This window comes from Euprymna scolopes, chromosome 7, assembly GCF_053919585.1.
Source record: "Euprymna scolopes isolate OS-2025 chromosome 7, ASM5391958v1, whole genome shotgun sequence".
Taxonomy (NCBI): Eukaryota; Metazoa; Mollusca; class Cephalopoda; order Sepiida; family Sepiolidae; genus Euprymna; species Euprymna scolopes.
Window position 1 is genome coordinate 79,457,584 of NC_136488.1, and position 21,757 is coordinate 79,479,340.

The following is a 21,757-nucleotide window of genomic DNA, read 5'->3' on the forward strand; positions in this document are numbered from 1 at the left end:
TATAAAAATGGACCTGTGGCGATGGAAAAGTTGTGACGTGTAGAGGCTTGAAATGCTGGAAGCATGTAATAATTGACCTCAATGACTGTCTTCAGTGTCATGCCTGCTTGAGCGTGTGAATTCACCGGTAGGACTAAAAAAAAAAAAAAGAAAGAAAAGTCATTTTTGGGCTCATGGACTTTAAGTGTCTGGGGGAGTGGCACTCGTCTTACAAGACGTTGCAAGCATCATGCATGCATATATATATATATATATATATATATGCATGCATGATGCACACACACACACACATATATATATGTGTGTGATGCACACACACACACACACACACACACACATATATATATATATATATATGTGTGTGTGTGTGTGTGTATGTGTGTGTGTGTGTGTGTGTGTGTGTGTGTGTTTTCAGACATCCCATGGCTACTCCAAGTAAAAAGAAGTACCGACAGTACTCCGTTGAATATTTGTCTTACGGATTTATTCCAGCACCACATAATGAATCGAAACCAATGTGCCTCATATGCATGGATGTACTTTCAAATGATAGCATTAAACTTCTAAGCTAAAATCCATCTAGAAAAGAAGCACACAGGAAAGAAAGATAAACCAGTAAGAATACTTTAAAAACCTTCGTGATGATTTCCAAGCTAGAAATACACTGTCTCAAGTGTTTACTAACAAAGTGAATAAAATGAGTGATGGTTTACTGGCATCATATAAAATTAGCAAAATAATAGCAAAGGCAGGAAAATCCCATAATGTTGGTGAAACAGTAATTCTACCAGCAGTGTCTGTTATAATTTCGTCAGTTATCAAACAAAATGCCAGTGAAATTACTAATTCCATCCCTTAAGGCAACTCTTCTGTGTAACGACGCATTGATGAAATGGCAGAGGATGTAGAAGAACAATTGATAGCCCATTTGCAAGTGAAACAGTTTGCCCTTCAACTTGATGAATCCACTTTAAGAGATAATGAGGCCATTTTATTAGCATATGTTAGATTTAACAGTGATGAAGGGCCCAAAGGGTAAAATGCTTTTTGCTAGAAGTCTTGTGACAGACACAAAAGATGAAACAATTTTTGCTGAAGTTGTTACTTATTTCCATGAAAACAACATTCCACTCAAAAATATAATCGCTTGTGCTGCTGATGGTGCACTTTCGATGACAGGCAGATACAAAGGTTTTATTGCACATTTTAAAAAAGCTGTCCCGCAAGTATTTTGTATTCACTGCGTGATACACCGTCAGCACTTACTTATGAGTGCATGTCTGCATGATGCCCTTACTGTCATAATACAAGTAGTTAACCATATTAAATCAAATTCTCTTAGAGGCCGCCTTTTTCATGAATTATGTAAGCAAAATGGAGAAGAGTTTGCGTGGCTTGTATTACATACAGAGGTGAGATGGCTATCAAAGGGGAATTGTCTTCAATGTTTCATTGCACTTTGGGATTCTATTGTTTTCTTTCTTGCTAACACAAAACTTGGAGAACAGCTGCTTGCAAATAAATGTGATGTGTTTTTTTCTTATCAGATATATTTGAAAAATTCACTTAATAAACAGCTCCAAGGAAAATATTCTGATCTGATATCTAGTAAAAGTGCTATTGCTGCTTTTCTGAGGAAACAACAGTTGTATATGAATAATATCAGGCGTCGTGCATTTGAACAGTTTCCTTGTTTGACCTCTGTTAGCAGCGATTTGCAAGATAAAGATCTTGCATTATATGCTGAATATATGGAAAATATACATGCAGATATGGAAACTCGGTTTAGTGACCTACTCATGATGGTTATACCGACTTGGGTTTCAATTCCTTTCCAAGTTAATGCTGCCGATCTAGACATATCTTTGCAAGAACCTCTCATTGAATTACAAAGTGATGAAATTCAAAGATGGAAAGTACAATGTATGAAAGACAAATGATGTTGCTACAAAGTATCCTTCTTTTTTTTTACACAGTGATCACCACTTATCAAGGCCCGGAAGCCACACAGGGATAGGGGTTATTGCAAGTACATTACGTTAGTGTGGAGATTTAATGAAGTGTTTACCTAAGGGGGCGGTTCATTAGGAATGTGTTAACATTGGGCTTGAAGACATCCAAGTTGTAGTCCGGTGGGAAGCAGGCAGACGGAACAGAGTTCCACAGGCGTGCAGTTCTAAGAAAGAAGCTTTGTTCATGGAATCCACGTTTTGATTTAGGCACAGATAAAGAGTGGGGGAAATTTTTCACAGTGGATTCGGCTAGACGGGTGTTTTTCGTGAAAGATTGGCGAGGGGGGACCAGAGATTGGAGTTCAGACGAGCACCTGCCATGGAAATAACGATAAAACAAGGATAGGCTCGCAACGTCTCTTCTGTGGGAGAGAGGTTGCAGGGTAGAGAAAAGGGCATCCTCCAATAAACCACGAAGTCTATTTTATACTCTGTCAAGGCAGGATAGACTGTTTTTAGCAGCTCCTGCCCAGATATGGCAGCAGTATTCCATACTTGGACGTACTTGGCTTTTATATAGATAGAGAATTGCATCAGTAGTGAGATATCTTCTGGAGCGGTAGAAGGATCGCACCATCTTTCCAGCGACCTTGGCAACAGACTTGATATACATGTTCCATTTCAGATCAAGAGTAAAGGACAAACCCAGAAGCTTGTCAAAACACGGGGCTTCTCCTAGACGAGAGCCACTCATTTCAATTGATGCCAGATGGGGATCAGAGCGTTGATGATGTAAAGATAGAAGTTTGGTTTTAGATGCATTAAAGGTAACCAGCCACGTCTTCCCCCACTGAACCCCGCGCTCGAGATCAGAGAAGAGAGAATCAGAGAGAACTTTGTCATTTACAGCCTTTGATGTGTTGCCGTAGATGGTCGTGTCATCAGCATAGATGTCAACGACTGATTTAGGTATGTGTTTAGGGAGGTCATTGATGTAGATCAGGAAGAGAGTTGGGCCCAGGATTGACCCTTGAGGGACTCCAGCATTAATACTGCAGGCCTCTGATTTTTGTCTATCGACCACTACTCTTATGAGCCTATCGGAGAAAAATGATTTAATGATTGAGAAAACATTTCCAGTTATACCGTAGCTGGAAATCTTGTGAAGTAGGCCTTTATGCCATACCTTGTCGAAGGCATTTGATATGTCAAGATCAATTGCCCTAGAAAGGAAGCCTTTGTCAAGAGATTCACTAATCCTGTCAGATATAACCGTTAGCACATCTGCAGTAGATCTTGCAGAACGGAAACCATATTGTATGTCACTAAGAAGATTGTTTCTGCTGAGGTGGTTGACTATTTCTCTATTTAATATGAATTCCAGCAACTTACTCATAACACACAAGAGACTTATTGGTCTGTACTGAGAGGGAGATGACTTATCACCCGAATTCTTAAATACAGGGCATATTGATGAGATTTTCCAGGGAGTCGGAAAGCAATTCTCCTTAAGGCAACGCTTAAACAGTTTCGTCAGTATGGGAGCAAGTTCTGGTTGAAGCTTTTTTAACACTATAATTGGGATGCCGTCAGGGCCAGTTGCTTCACTGGAATCAAGGTTCTTGATTAGCTTGGCGACCTCATGCACAGATATTTGTATGTTACCTAGCGTGTTTTGTGTTATAGGAGGAAATATGGGGAGTTGATGGCCTTCGTCGCATAGGGTAGAATTAGCTGCAAAGTTCTTGGCAAATAGTTTGGCCTTGTTTGATGCTGACGAGATGACCTCTGGTCAATTGATAATGGTTGGGATAGAACGCACACCTCTGTTCAGGATCCTATTAGTTATTTGCCAAAACTGGTGGGAACCAAGCCACTGTTCAGCTACTTTGGATTTAACAGACTGGGCATATAGCTCTCTTGCATTTTTTTTTTACTCTTTTTAAGTGGTTGCTGGCGTTTCTGAAAGCAGCTTTAGTCTCAGTGTATCTATTACGTTACTAGTTATGGAAAAGGTGATTTCTGTGCGCGATAGCAGCAGAACATTCTGGGGAGAACCATGGCTGGCTGTTAGGTTTTTGTTGGAATGTTTTAGATGGTATGAATTGGTCTATGCCTACAATTAACAATTCGGTCAGATCTGATACTATAGAGGACACATCCTTTTTAAACATGGAGTGCAGAGGTAAATCAGATATGAATGTACGGAAGCTATCCCAGTCAGCCATAGAGTATCGGTATACAGTATGGTGGAGGGGTACGTCTGTGGACTTATTTTATTTCATTTTTATCTTAACTGATACGACGGAGTGGTCGGAGGATCCTAGAGGAGAATGAACGGAACATGAACATAGCTCAGGGGAAGTTGAGAGAAAAAGGTCTAGGAGGCTTGCATATTGACCAGTAGTATCGGGCACACGGGTGGGTTCGCGAACAATTTGAGTGAGGTCTTAAGCAATGGCGAAATCATGACAAAACCTCCCCTCATCGTCTGTCTTATTTGAATGGGTCAACCATTCCATGTTATGGACGTTGAAGTCACTACTGATGTGGATATTAGCCGAGGGATGTGCAGACAGGATGTGGTCTATTTTCTCAGATATACTCTTAAAGATAGTAACTCCGCTGTTATAGGGTCGATAGAGGGCAAATATAAATGCAGTGGTGTAAGCAAGTGCAACCCGGAAGCACATATAGTGTAAATTATAAGACTAGAGCGGAAGAAGATTTCTATTTCCGGATAACTTGTGCACGTGTGCCTATCTATTTATAGAATAAAAGTCGTTACGTTACTGTGATCATAGCCAAAAAGCCTACCATAACGCGACCTTCTTCCAGTGTATTTAATCACACTTTGAAAATTTGACAATATTTGGAATGGGACACTTTATTTCAATCAAGGCAGTAATATGCTCTTGTCTGTCAGCAAAGATCGGCTAGAAGTCTTCTGGAGGTTGGAGCTTCAATCCTAACTGATAGTGATACTAAGAATTCAATTGTAAACTACTTACGACATCTAACCTGGCCATGGCTGGTGGAACAATGGCATACTACGTACGTTGATTAAATAAAGGGTTCTGTTCGAAATTCCGTTCATGGATTCCTGAATTCGACAGAAAGATTCCAGAGTAGGACAAAATACATCTTAAAAAAGCTGAGAGTTACAACATTACGAGAATAACACTCAAGCTACGAACTGTAGTTCGAATAATTTAAATTAAACATTCCTATCATAAATTCCCCACTAGATATTTGAGTTGAATTTGAACTCTGTCTAGGCAACGCTTGTCCGCCACAAATGACTGCCAGGTATTGAAGTTCCAGACAGCATGACTCTTACACTACGACGTTGCTATGGTGAGGAAATGTCGCACTTTAGCAGGCGATGTTCGCACTGAATAATTCAAAGATGAGATGAAAAATTAATAACTTATGCATTTTAATTCGTGTATCGAAAATGAAATAGAATATTTTCATGAATCTTGAATCAATCTTAAATTAATATTAGAAATGCATATTTAAAAAAATTGTCTTATTTTGATTTTCAATAACTAGCAAGATGATATATATTATTCCTTAATTGGAATTCATTATTTAGATGAGCATTATATATATATATATATTAATTTATTTTTATTTCGGACTATTATTCTCATCTTTATTAGTTGTTGTTTTTATCTTTATTGGTTGTTATTTTTCACGACGTTACCACCTGACGAAGGCCAGAGGAATAGTTGGCCGAAACTATAATAAATAAGCAAGATGATGTTCGGAATACCATGAGGAATTATATTTTCTTTCTTTTTCACTACTATGTAACTTTATAAATATCAGCATGTTATTTTCTTTTGTCCGTTTCGCTCTCTTATAATTTTATCGAAATCACTCCAGACAATACGTGAAGTCACTTGATGTAAGGAGCTAACAGAAACGAAAAACGAATATCACAAAGAGTGGAGATGCCTATTAACCTTAGTCTTGAAAATATCAAGGCTATAGGGAGGAGTAAAACAGTCAGTAGCAGGAATTCATTCAGTTAGAAATAGTGAAATTTTGAGAAACCCCTACAATTAGTGTTTTATACATAAGGTTTGTATTTTATTATATATATATATATATATATATATGTATATATATATATATATATATATATATATATATATATATGCGATGTTTTAAGAGGAATTTTCACAGCTATCTTATTGGTAGACTCATAAATTAAGCACATTTATAGGAACATAGAGATTTTAGACAATTCCTATTACCTTTCTTGGGAAATGTTATGCATCCAAAAGAACATAAATTAAAATTTTAAAAGAGATTTCTGTCACAACTCCATCACAGAAAACGCTTAGAGATGCAGGACTACCATCATTGCCTGACAAGGCATGAAGCCACTTGATGTAAGGATCTAAAAAGTACTACTCCGAGGTTAAAACCTAATCAATGATAAGTGTTACATACATAGATTCCGATCCAGAAAACAGAATTATTTCCCCTTTGTTAGAAGTATTGCTCATGGAATATGAGGACTAAAAGAAGAAAATAATGTAAGCTAGAGTTATGAGACTGTTGAAAGTAAACCAAAATCTACTTTCACCTCTCCTATACACTCACATATACAGATGTATACAGAGAGATAGAGAAAGAGAGATAGTTGTCGTGTTTTATATATAGATATCATGTGTTAGATATAAATTTAAATGTTCGTTAGTCTCTACATTAATGAATATTCAACAACCTTCTCACTTTCCTGTGTCGTTTGCGTTTAGAGCCGTTACGTGACTTACACTATATTAGGTTTTTTTTTATTATTATTTACACATAAGCAAATATTTACTAAAATCAAAATTGAATATTATTTTTTAAAAAATGAATTTTTATAATACTTTTTTAAAAGTCATGTAATTACGAACTTAAATCCACCAGAATATATTTCATTTACTTAGTAACGAGCCAGATATTTGCATCTATTTTGAAATTACTAAAAGACGAATCAGTTCTTCTAAATTTTTAAGGAATTTGGAAGAATGCCTAAGAAAAATCAATTTCAAAATTCATAAAAAATACGAATATTCAATTTGTGGAAGCTGTTTAATAAATATAAATAATATATAAAGAAGAATTTTAAAACATTATCTTAGAAATATTATTTTTATGCCGTGTTGCCCTTGTTTTCGTGTCGGCACTTCTAACATAATTGCATGTTCATCTTTCATTATCTCGACTTAAACGAATTAAACTGTATGGCAAATGCCATAAAGTTTAATTCATTTTGCTCATAGCTTCAATAAAATTTCATCAATATATCGTATCAGCAGCGGCTGGAAAAACAGTATATAAAGGTTGCGTCGCTTCATTTGCGCCTAATCGGGAGTTTTCGTGGTGGACGAGGCGCCGTTTTTGCCGAAAGTACTCGCCATAGGACTTGTTGACAGACAGTACGGCGCCACGTTATTACCAGTACAAAACAACAATAAGAAGCAGAAGAAAAAGACTAACAGATAATAATAAGTTAAACTTGTGTTCATTTTTAGCGAACTTGTAAGCGTTAGTTCTCTTAGTCATTTAGTCCGCACAATCTATTAGCGATATTTTTGACAAAGAAGGAAGAATTAGTAGTTTTAGCTCATTTACATCAATGTCTTGTCTTCATGCTTTGTCTGGGTCGATTCTCAAATAAAAAAAAAATACGGACATTTTGAGCAGAACTAAGCATCACCAATATCACAGCAACCATCAACCGATCTATGCAGCATAATCCAAAAGACTCTTCCGCTAGGATCATCATCATCATCATCATCATCATCATCATCATCATCATCACCTGGAAATGGTCCATCCTTTTTAGTTGACTCACTACACATTAAAGTTTCCTTAACAGTTATATAATTATTTTTTGGAAATAAATGTCACGATTTTATTTTACTGAACACGAGCGTGTGTGTCTTTTTTTATTTTTATTTATTTATTTATTTATTTATTTTGCTAATTTTAGTTTTCGCCACATGTCATCATTTATTTTAGTTTCTCTCTCTCTCTCTCTCTCTCTCTCTCTCTCTCTCTCTCTCTCTTTAAGGGGGGGGGGAGATCGTGAAATACTGGACAACTGAGCAATGTTTTTGTCGTTCCCCCAGGCTGCATTACCGTAATAATTGGCATGAAGCTGAACCTCAAAAAAACAACATTATTTTTGCACCAACCTAATATCTTATTTTTATTTATTCATATTTTTGCAATAACATTGTAATAGTTAAAAATACAAAACAAAGATTAAAGCACAAAACCTCCCGGGAAATGCAGAATAAGCACAGTTCGTCGTTGTTGTTGTTGTTGTTGTTGTTGTTCTTCTTTTTTTTTTTTTTTTTTTTTTACAAAGGCATCACCACATTATCAAGGCCCAGAGGCCACTCAAGGATAAGGGTTAAAGAGTGTACAGTAGAAGTTGGTCAATATAGTAATCATTAGTAATGAAAATTTGGTAAATTTAATAACTTATATGGAACGGCTCATCAAGAACTTATTTACTTTAGACTTGAACAAAACCATATTGTAGTCAGCCGGAAAGCAGGAAAACGGAAGACAATTCCACAGGCGTGCAGTTCTAAGAAAGAAGCTTTGTTCATGGAATCTACGTTTAGGTTTAGGCACAGATAAAGAGTGGGGGAAATTATTGATAGTGTTTACAACTAGACGAGTGTTTCTTGTGAAAGTTTGGCGAGGGGGGACCATAGATTGAAGCTCAGTTGAACACTTTCCATGAAAATAACGATACATCAGAGACAAACTCGCAACATCTCTTCTGTGAGATAGAGGTTGCAAGGAGGAGAAAAGGACATCTCCTACGAGGCTACGAAGTCTATTTTGAACTCTATCAAGGCAGGACAAGTTCTTTCTAGCAGCTCCTGCCCAGATGTGGCAACAGTATTCCATCCTTGGACGTACCTGGCTCTTATATAGATAGAGAATAGCATCAGCAGTGAGATATCTACTGGATCGATAGAAAGATCCCACCATTTTTCCAGCGGCCTTGGCAACAGATTTGATATACGTGTTCCATTTAAGATCAGGAGTAATGGTCAAGCCCAGAAGCTTGTCAAAACTTGAGGCCTCATGAAGACGAGAGCCATTCATTTCAATTGATGACAAATGTGGATTAGAATGTTGATGATGTAAAGAGAGAAGCTTGGTTTTAGATGCATTAAAAGTAACCAGCCACTCCTTTCCCCATTGTACTACGTGCTCAAGATCAGAGGAGAGAGAATTGGAGAGAACTTGCTCGTTTACTGTCTTAGATGTGGTACCATAAATGGTAGTGTCGTCAGCATAAATGTCTACAAATGATGTAAGGATATGATTTGGAAGATCATTAATGTAGATCAGGAAAAGAGTTGGGCCCAGGATGGATCCCTGAGGGACACCGGCATTAATATTGTGAGCTTCTGATTTTTGCCCCTCAACTACTACTCTTATGAATCTATCAGAAAGAAATGATTTAATAATTGAGAAGACTTTTCCAGCTATACCATAGCTAGCGATCTTATGAAGTAAACCTTTATGCCATACCCTATCAAAGGCTTTAGATATGTCAAGAGCAATTGCCCTAGAAAGATTGCCACCGTCGAGAGATTTGCTAATCCTATGCGATATAACTGTAAGGACATCTGCTGTAGATCTAGCAGAACGGAAACCATATTGAGTGTCACTAAGAAGGTTATTTTTGTTGAGATGTTTGATTACTTCTGTATTTAATACAGATTCTAGCAACTTACTCATGACGCACAGGAGACTTATTGGCCTGTACTGAGAGGGGGATGAGCGATCACCTGAATTCTTAAATACAGGGCATACTGATGAGATTTTCCAGGGAGATGGGAAACTATTCTCCTTAAGACAACGTTTAAACAGTTTTGTAAGTATGGGCGCTAGTTCAGGTTGAAGTTTTTTGAGTACTATAATTGGAATACCATCAGGGCCAGTTGCTTTACTGGAATCAAGGTTTTTGATTAGCTTGGTAACATCACGTACAGATATACGTATATCACATAGCGTGTTTTCTGATACAAGAGGAAATATTGGGGGTTGGCGGTCTTGGTCGCAAAGGGTAGAATTAGCTGCAAAGTTCTTGACAAAGAGTTTGGCTTTGTCTGATGCTGACGAGATTACCTCAGATCCATTGATAATAGTTGGGATGGAGCACACGCTTCTGTTCAGGATTCTGTTTGCTATTTGCCAAAACTGGTGGGAACCAAGCCGCTGCTCAGCTACTTTGGACTTAACAGATTGAGCATACAACTCTCTTGCGTTCCTTATTACTTTCTTACAATGGTTGCTGGCAGTCCTGAAAACGGCTTTAGTTTCCATACATCTATTACGTTTGAAGCAGTGGAAAAAGTGATTTCTGTGCGCAATGGCAGCAGCACATTCTGGAGAGAACCATGGCTGGCTGTTAGGTTTTTGCTGAAACTTTTTAGAGGGTATGAAATGGTCAATACCTACAATTAACCATTCAGTTAGGTCTAATACTATAGAGGACACATCCTTTTTAAACATGGAATGCAGAGGTAGATCAGATATAAATGTACGGAAGCTATCCCAGTCAGCCTTAGTGTATCGATATACTGTACGATGAAGAGGTACGTCTGGGGACTTATTACATTTCATTTTTATCTTAATTGATACAACAGAGTGGTCGGAAGATCCAAGAGGCGACAGAACAGAAACTGAACATAGTTCAGGGCAAGTTGTGAGAAAAAGGTCTAGTAGGCTCGCATACTGGCCGTCATTATCGGGCACACGGGTAGGTTCCTGAACAATCTGAGTGAGGTCATAGGCAATGGAGAAATCATGACAGAACCTCCCCTCATCATCGGTCTTGTTTGAGTGGGTCAACCATTCGACGTTGTGAACATTGAAGTCTCCACATACATGAATGTTAGCTGAAGGATAAGTAGAAAGGACTTGGTCAATTTTCTCAGATATGCTTTGAAAGATAGTAACTCCGCTGTTGTGGGGGCGATAGAGAGTAAATATAAATGCAGTAGTGTGAGCTAAAGCAACCCGGAAGCACATATAAGGTAAGTTAGGATCTTCCCTGGAGATGTCCCTCCCACATGGAAAGCTATCTTTAATATAGGCACATATTCCATGCCCATGGCGATCTTGGGGGTCAGATTTAGAAGTTAAGTTAGAGTATCCTGTAATTGCAAACTCATCAAGGGAAATAGCCTGTCCAATGCCAGTTTCACTTAAAAATAAAAGGTCTGGTTTAGTCTCCTGTAATTGGGTTTCAACCTCTGGAAGGTTAGAACGTAGACCCCTGATGTTGGAGAAGGAGACATGGTAGTAGGGGTCTACGTTGGAAGTTGGAGAACCGGGTTTAATCGAGTATTTTTTCTTGAAACTTGTCATGATGAAATTTTGGAATTTGTGGACTAGGTCGACAGATTTACTTAGAGCAGGACAGAGAGGGGAAACTAAGAGAGAAAAAGAAACGAAGAATTTTTTTTTTTTTTTTTTTGTACCACATGATAGGGTAAAGCCGTAACAATTACCCACTAGTATGGCATCGAGAGGCCCCACCAGAAGCTACTGCATGGTCCAGATTCCATTCACCAAATGGCAATACAGCAGCCCCAGTACTTTGCACCTGCTGATAGGACAGCCTCCTTAGTGGTTAATCCAAGGTTCGGGTCCCTGACTATCAGGCGGATAACGTCAGCCCAGACAAAACGTTTACCTCCAGCACCCTTACTAGTGACATGGCTACAAGGATAGACATAGAAACAGAAAATTTCCACCAACTCTGCCAACTGTTCGCGCAAAAATACTGCCAACCTAGAAAACAGCTTTTTCTTCTCCCTTTGTCAGAAAAATCACTCTTCTTCTTCTTCTTCTTCTTCTTCTTCTTCTTCTTCTTCTTCTTCTATGCGTGTCTTTGACGCACGTGGCCAGACAACAGTTACCCACTTTTTTCGCAGTTCGTCACTGTATTCTGTAAAATCCTTCACACCAGTTGGGCAGTAGAGGGCAGGGAAGGCAGTGATGCATCGTATAACAACTTTTGACCACCCCATTTTAGTTTCCAGTCCGTTAAATGTTTTGACTAGTACCCTTCTGAGCGGGGAGATACACGTAGAAGTGAATAGTCTCATTTCTAGTGATCTCGTCCACAACTGTATTCTCGTCTTTTCAAGAGATGTGCTTATGGGTTTCACATGGAAGCTTCTCCTTGACTTTAGTCGTTAGACCTCTAATTTACATATATGAATAAAATGGCGCACATCACAGGAAGATTTTATCATCATAAAAAAACGGGTTGACTTCAATCTTCATTTAAAGTAGTAGACTTACATCCAATTTATTGTACGGTCGCTGGAAAAAAATGGTTGGGCTATTCTAAAGCTGCATCAAGCAGTTGGTTCTGATGCAGTTCTTTACGTATATGTTAGTCAGATCCAACTTAAGATAGAATACTGCTACCACATACGCGAATGTGCCGCTTAGAGCAAGCCTTCCTTCTTTGACAAATTAGAAAATCGACTACGAAATTTTTTTAAGAAATGGTCTCTTCTTTCTCTCTAATAGTAATTCTAAAAGCAATCTTCTCTTAAAAACACAAAAGTTGTGCATGCTCTGCTACCGGTGGGTGGGGGGAATAGAAGAAAAAAACTTAATAGCTGGAGCGTGTTTTATAAAGAATGACGAGATAAGTCACATGAAGTTGGGATAATTAATGAAAATAAAGGGGTCCAAACTCAGTATTTTGCTAATGAATGATCTGTAAACATCCATCGCTAATAAACGCGCACATGTATGAAAAAAACGATGGTCGAGAAAAAAACAACAACTTGCAAAGTGTTCCGGTATTGTAAGCTACAGGGTGTCCCACTTAAAAGTAGCCCAGAAAAATGTAGTAGAAGGGAGAAACATGCTTTAATTGTTTAAATTATATGTAGTGTTATATAAGTGGTCCCCGTTGACATCTATGAAGTTTTAGCCACGTTTAACAACGTTTGCAGATACTACCTTTAGATCATCTCTGGTGATTCTCTTTCTAACGTTGGTAGTGTTCTCCTTTGGTTGGTCTAGATTGTGAGGATAATTTGAATAATGTTTTTGTTTTAAAGTCCTCCAAAGATAAAATTCACATGATGACAAGTCCGGGGAACGTGATGGCCATAACCCGTTACTTATTGGTCTCTCTTCCGTAAATAGTTATGAACTTGTGTCAGTGATCTGTAAAACGTGTAGCATGTATCGCAATCTTGTTAAAAATAGAATTGCATTTTGTCTTGTGGTGCCAGTTAGTTGTTAAGAGAACGATTAGAGAGACTGGGTATAATTTTCCATACCCTACACAACATTATCCCACACTCTCTTTTCTGACAAAAAAGGCACTGCTAGTATTTTCTCTCTCTCTCTCTCTCTCTCTCTCTCTCTCTCTCTCTCTCTCTCTCTCTACTCTACTCTACTCTATTGTTATTTTCATGGTAGATGCTTGACTGAGATTCAATCTCTGGCTTCTCTTTGTAAGACATTAACAGCAGGAACCATTCTTACTACAATAATGGAAAAAAATTTCTTCCATATGTTTAGCGTGAGGCGAAATTTTCGTACACAGGAGCTTCTTCGTGTCTTTTTTCTAGAAAAAGGAACACAGATTTCGTTCGGAATCTTCCGGCGGTTTCCCTAACTTGCCGGAATATGTCGACGATAACGCGGTTCCTTCATTACATAAATGGGAAGTAGTAAAAAGAAGAAAAAAATGAAAATTATATAGAAATGAGAGAAAGGTCAAACTTATAACAAAAAAAAGAGGAAATAAAGAATAGATATCAAATACAATGAAAATAAAACAGAAAGAAAGACGAGAAAATCATCGTTAACGTCTTTTTAAATACAATACATCGAAAACGGGAGAAACATCCTGGAAGATTGTTAAAAATAACCCAAACAATTAAAAGTTGAAGCAGAAACAAGAAAGAATAGCCGGAAAAAAAAACGAAGAAAAAAAAAACGAAACCAAAGAAAATAAATTAATCAAAGCAAAAATAAGGTTAATGTAATACATTCTAATTAAGTAAGATTTAATAAATTCAACAAAATGCTGAAAATAACAGAAAAAAAAACATGATGTATAAACATGTGTAAAATTTCTTTTCTAGCCACGATTTTCTCTTGTGAAAAACCTATTTTTAACTTCACGTCGGCCATTGACGGTTGCATCTGTTTAGCGATAATAGTAGGCTTTTAGTATGTCTTCTGTGTGTTATGCTTACAAGCGAGATGAAATCAGCGGCTTCCATTTGCTTAAAACAACCTCATTTGACTACAAATGTCTGTGACTTTGGCTATTTTGTAAACACGGGTGTTTTTGCTCATTGACTTAGGCAGTATACATTATTTGATGGGAGGCGGGTATTCTTTTTTACCATTTTGAGAAAGAAGAAGAAGAACAACAACAACGACAATAACAACAACAGCAACAACAACAACAACAATGACGTTTCTTAATTTTGAGATGAGGCTTGGTCATATTTATCATTTGAATTCATCGGACTACTGTTCCCATCTTGACAGTGATTTTCACAATGTTTCGGTCGATATAACCTCCGACCTTCTTCAGGTGTATCTTGTCGAACTTGGGAATGTTTCTGTCGAGCTCCGCAAGGACACGTGGCACATTGGTTACAGTACTTGGAAAAATCAATTGTAAAAAGTTAAATTCTCCTGAAGATCATATACTAGCTCATAATAAGAATGGTACATTTGCTCTCAATGATGTTATCACGAGTAAAAACACTAAGCTGGATACTCCACCAGACCAGAATTTTTGTCCTTAAAACTGGTAAGACCAAGAGACAAAAAGTAATATTATAGAAAAGTAGTCATTTGAGGAAAATGAATGTGCTTGATTTCTTTATTAATCCAAATTGTATGAGGTATCTTGATTGCACAGACAGATATCTACGTATCTCATAGAGAAATCGAGTGTTAGCCCTAGAAATTGATGCCTTGATTTGTGAGAACCTACTACCTGAAGTAAAAAGTAACGCAAGATGCGTACGCCATGAAACGAAACTAGACTATTAGGAAGACCCCCATCATTTCACTAATTATAGGAGTTACTGGGCATATGAAAATATTTTTTGCTAAATTACCTGCGAATATAACTGGTGAACCAAAGAAAAATAAGGATGAAAAAGTTGCGCTGGAAAAGACGGTTAAAATCATTCAAATATATTTTAGTTGGGTTCTCTGAAATAGAGGATGGATGCTTAGTAATAAGTAGAATGATTCGCCCCGACCAAAGCGGAAAGATGAAAAATATTAAAAAATAAAGAAATAATAGTTTGTTGTTTTTTTTTTTTTATCAGAGTAAAGCTCTCGGAACTTGTGGTGCAAATTTAAAACCATTTGCAATATAGTTGTATGCTAATGACTTCAACTCTCCGACACACACACACACACACACACACACACACATATATATATATATATATATATATATATATATATATATATATATATATATACTAGCTGGCAGCTCGAGTTCCTCGGTCGTAAAATACGCTTAAACATGATATTGTAATTTATGCAGATTGCGTATAAATTACTATATAATCAATGCTCTATTGATTATTATATATTAGGAAAAAGAATTTGCCCGGTGGATTAATTCGCAAAAAAATATATAAATATAAAAACATAATAATAATGTCGTCCATCAAATTCCGTCTGTGTTTGTTTACAGTATAATGTCAGCTGATATTCAGGCTTGACGATGAATGTCCTGAAAAAAGTCACTTCTGATTAACGTTTAGTTTTAAAATAATCAAACGGAGCAGCAAGTTTAAATGGTACTCCTTCATTTATCATTAATTGAACTTATTAATAAGAAAAAATTAAAATAAAATGGTGAGGTATACCCGTGCTTGAGCAAGGATCATTCGATATATAGGCGAATTCTCTACCACTAAGCTTTATCTCCAGATTATAATAAATTTGTTTTTAAGAAAAAATGATTTGCTAAGATTTTATTATCTCCCTTTGCCCATGTAATGTAACCACACCTCTCCTAAATAGACATTGTTACATACCAGTGGCAAGTGAAGTGTATATACAGTACGACTGAAAACAAATGCCGAGATAAGCGGAGATCACATACAGCACCTAGAATTCCCAAATGGCCACACATCTATTACTAATTAGGCTTAAATTCGGTGATCTGAGGAGAACCGGTGCGTCAACGCGATTATGCCGTATATATATATATATATATATATATATATATATATATATATATATATATATATATATATATATATATATATATATATATACACTGCGTGTCAAAGTATTAACGAGATAACATTATTTTATCAGTTTCAGAAACTTACCGGTAGTTTCGTATCAAAAGCTTCGGAAACGTTGGCAATGCTGAGCTGCGCGTACTGTGAAATTTTCGTACTGTTTCGCGCAATGTAAACAACTTGCCATCGTAATTGCTGAATCCACGGTATTTGAGGTGTGTCAAATTATTAACAAGGCAGTTTGTTTCGTCAATAAAATGGGTGTAAAGGTGGTTTGAGTAGTTCTGAAAAGAGTACTATTACAAAACAGCTAGTAAAAGGTCAAACCATCCTCGAAATATCGAAAATTATACCAACGTATCATCAAACTGTGAAGAACATTGTCACGGACCCTACAAAGGTACGTAGGGGAGCTGATAAAGGTAAATTTAGAGTTATTTCACGTTGTACTCTACTCCAAATTAAACGTAAAGTTGTTAAGAACCCTGGGCAGACAAGTCGAGAAGTCTTTGAACAAGCCGGATTGAAGAATATCTCAAAAAGTATTCGATGTTGTCTTCTGGAAGAAGTGGCAAAGTCTGTTAAGCCTGTGACAAAACCTCCATTAAAGCAACATCCGATACAAAACCGATTGAAATTGGCAGAGGACAACATGAAAACGGATTTTTCCAAAATTTTGTTTACGGATGAAGTGCGTGTCACTCTTAATGGTCTATATGGCTGGAGCAAGGGGTGAGTCCCAGATGGACGACATTGTCATCAGCGTTTAAGGAGCCAACAAGGTGGTGGTGGGATAATGATTTCGGCAGGGATTATCGGAGGTACTTTAGTTGGCCCATGGAGAGTCCCAGAAGGCATAAAAATGACATCAAATGCTTATATAGCTTTTTTGGAAGAGCACTTTGAACCATGGCTGAAGAAGCAAAGGTTGACGTTCACAAGAACCATTATTTTTATGCATGATAATGCTTCCTCGCATGCAGCAAACAAAAGCAAAGAGTATTTGCAACAATTGGTGTTCTCTGGTCCACGCAAGATCAAGTGGCCTGCGATTTCACCAGATTTGAACCCAATTAAGAACATTTGGAGTATCATAAAGCGACACCTCTTTTCAAGTGGACACCAATTTAAAGGCAAAGATGATTTGTGATATGCTCTCCAAGAGGTATCGTGAGGAGTAACTGTTGACAAAATCACAAATTTGACTAATTCTCTGGACAAACCGTCTTTCACAAAAATTCAGAAAAAAGGATCGCATATCCCCAACTAATTATGTCAACGTATAAATTGCTATTTAGTTATTGTGTTCTAATCATTGTTCCCAGCGCATTTAACGTTTGAAAATTATTTCAATAAACAAGTTATGGATATATTGTGTTTTTTCTCAACCTCGTTAATAACTTGGCACACTGAAATCAACAGATATTCCTATATTTTGCCATAGTTTCGCTAATATTGCTTTAAATACTTTTATTTTCGTACTGGAGTAGCTGAATAGTATTTTAAGCACTTTCTAATGGTTTCATGGATTTTTGTTCACTCGTTCCTTAAATATTTAACAAAATGTAAACTCGTAAATAATTTGATACGCAGTATATATATATATATATATATATATATATATATATATGCATATATACCTGTATATGTATGTATGTACATACGTACTTTGTATGTACGTATCTATGTATGTATGTATATATGTATTTATCTATGTATGTAATTGATTTATACATATCAAATAATATGTATATACATGGATATGCACTATACATATGTACAAGGGATGGATCTTATTTTTTATTCAGACCGAATGAATCAGAAAGGAATGCCAATAGCATTGTTATCATGACTGAATTTATGCGTTTATGACCTGAAAGTTTAATCTCTTTGTTGCAGATATTGAAGGTGTGAGGCGCTAACTAAGCAACCCTTATCATGGACGTGCGTCATAAGCAAAGATGCGTCACTTGATATCGCTATGCAGAATAAATGAACCAATCAACATTCACCGGCTCATGTTGGACTTCATGAAGAAATTGTAGTAAATATCAGTACAATTAGTATATGTGTTGTCGATTTCAGAATGGACACAGAGATAGGAGTGACAAAGTGCGTTCTAGACATTTACGAGCGAGGCATCAAAAGAGGCTGCCAAAAGTACGTTGGTGACTATGTAGAAAAATAAACTCTAGAGCACAAAAGCTCTCTCGTTTAAATGATACTACGTGTGTTTTTTGCAACTCTTCAATACTTTAGGTTTTTAGTTAAAAAATAGGAGGCCTTACTTTTTGGGGCGACCCTCGTATGCTTCACTAATAAAATTAGAAGATGCTGAAATATTTAAAAAAAAAAAAAAACTCTTTTAATTACGTATACGTATTTAAAGTTTAAACGGAGTCCGTCTCCACTGATCACTTAGAGGTCAGATGTGTAGATATTCGGCATATAGAAGGTAACGTAAAGATTCAGGACACTGCCATTGTCTTCATTGAAAAAGTATCTATATATGATATAAATGTTATCAAAATATGATATATTTGAAGTTTTAATAGAACTACGATTCATAACGCTCTCTCGGGTTAGAAAGGCGATTCAAGATTCAGGCTGGTACCAGATCAAACTGTCTGAAGATATTGGTTTCCTGAGACGAAATGCACCTAAAATTGAAGCCCATTGTTACTCTACTTTCTTTTGCAAAACTTACTTATGTTCTGCGAAACTAAAAACAAAAGCAACAACCCTCCCTTCCCCCTTTTCCTTCTCCCCATCCCCCCTTTCTCTTTCTATCTCTCCACTTCCTGCAGGTTTTCTAACTTAAAATGTATCAAACATTAATACTGTAACCCTTTTCCCTCCTCATTGCAAAACGCGGTTATGTTCTGCGGGGAAGGAAACAAGAACGACAAAATTTACTACAAAGAAGAACTTGATGCATATTTTTTTCCAAAATAACTGGATTCGGCATTAAATAAACCGAAAAGGGTTGATATGCCGTAAAAGAAAACAAACAAACCAAACCAAGATTCAGGGTCACTAGCCTTTGTTTACTCCAGAAGATCTTATCAGTCAAATTTATTAAAAATGGTATATATTTTAGTTTTAATAGGGTTAAGCCCTTGCTATAACCCTATCAGCCGGTCACTGGTGTGTGACCGACCCACCTGTTACACTAAATGTCTTCGAAACGGTTCCATGATGATGTGACAATGAGCCAGTCATTAGGGTCTGAGTATCAATAGGAAAAGCATATATGAGATGTCGGATGGAGGTGTGTGGCTCCTTTATTCTCTTAAGATCACTCTGGTGGCATTCTGTCTGGAACCTTCTTCGTCTTCAGTCTCGCTTCCGTCGACTTAAGGCAGACATTCCATACAGGCACAACGCAGTACACAATTATAATATATAAGATCTTAACTATTTTATTTTATAAAATTTATACAATATTTATTACGATATTAATATTTACAGATCATACAATTGATTTTCACCATTAATTCTTTAAAACAAACTAATCTTAACTAGTGTTGAGGGAGAGAGGGTTCCCCCCTCATTTACGGAGACACAAAATATACGCCTTACCCCATGCTGTCCGGACGAAAAGGAGAGGTCGAGAAAAGAAAGGAAATTGTGGGATTGCATTCTGGTTGCTTATGTGTCCCTCTGCCCACGGTCAAATCACCTCCTAGCCATACAGAGAGGGGGTATCAATAACCACCACAACCGGGATACTAAGATATAGTGCCACATCGTTGCCTTTCTAAGGCTGCGTTTAGATAGTGAGGAAGACCCTCTTCTCGATAAATTTTCTATAAGAATACTATTTTAGAGTTTTATGTAGATTCCTTCATCGTTTTTGCATAGGGAACACAAACTTCAGACATGCAAATACACACAGAGAGGGGTTTTATATATGTAGATTTCTGCATGAAGTAACAAAAATTCTTGACATATTCCCAAACAAACGCGACCCAATCTTTCGGAATTAATTAGATAAAGATTAATAATGTGTATTATTTAATTAATTATTTAATTAATTATTTAATTAATTATTTAATTAATTATTTAATTAATTATTTAATTAGATAAAGATTGATAATGTGTATTATTTGGATTATTTGCACTACTGTTTCACTCTTAGATTTTATTCTTACAACGTTTCTGCCGAGGCACCCTTCGATCTTCATCATTTTCAGCTAGTTGAATTTGACGTTTTTTTTCTGTCAAACTCGGGAATCTGTTATGCTGGAGATTAAATAAAAGGTTCTGTACAGACAGATTCTTCAGTTTGACAATATAAACCTTAAACAATGTCGAAGGTTACAATCGGCCGAAACATCGTGAGAATAATATACAAAATGAGAACCGTAGTCTGAAGAATCAAAATAACACGTATATAACATTAAATATGCGCATATGTTTATATATTTTTATGTTTAGGATTTAGCCGTAAATAAATTTACCTATCATTATGAATTTCCAAACACAATCTCTATGCCTAAGGTTATATATGGGCTATATTTAGTTTAATTTCATGCAAAGAAATTGAAGTGGAGTGGCTACTCTCCATAAAAGGAGGCATGTCTTCAATTTTTGTGAAATTTTAATCATGGGTCTTTGACATCAATTAATGAATATTCCCTAAATGTTAGGACAGATATTTAATGAAAGGAAATAAAGTTAACGAACTAATATAAAAAAAGGGAATGAAAATAATAAAAAGAAGAAGGAAAATAAGGAATAAGACGAAACGAAAGGAGAAAAAACGAAACAAAAATGAAAATTTTATGAGAAAGTACATGAAGTAAATTTAAATGTAGAAAGAAAGAATACGAAAAATGAAAGAAAATGATTACACATTTCTAGACAAAGACATTAAAAACAACGAAAAGAAGCAAGTAATTAAAAAAAAACAAAGAAAGGAGAAAAAAAATTGATGTAGTGAAAGAAGAAATAGAAAGTAGTAGAAGGAGAGGAATTTAATAAATGAGAACGAAAGAAAGGAAGAAAGACAGGAAGAAAGAAATAGCTTAATACAAATTGAATAAAAAGAAAGAAAATAAGAAGGAATGATAATAAGAGAAGGAAATGAAGAAATGAATTGATTAAATAGAAAGAAAGAAAGAAAGAATAAAAAAAATGGTAACAAATACAGGAATATAAAGGAGATGAATCAATAGAAATAGAGATTTAAAAAAAGAGAAAGAGAGAAAGAATGGGTCAACAAATAATAAAACGAGAGGCTGGAAGATAAAAAAAAACATTACCATTCGGAAAGTTCTGGCTGAAAAAGGAACCGAAACACCACATATAAACTAACCCTTCTCTACATCACTCCCGCCCCACTCAGCCACAACCGAGAAGAAACAAGTCTGGATTCATTTAAAAACGCTACGGGGAAAAGAAAGCGAGAAACTCCATGAAATCTAAATAAAATATAAAGTCAGAGAATAGCAAGCTGTCTCATCGTTGTCCCCTCGTGATTTGGTG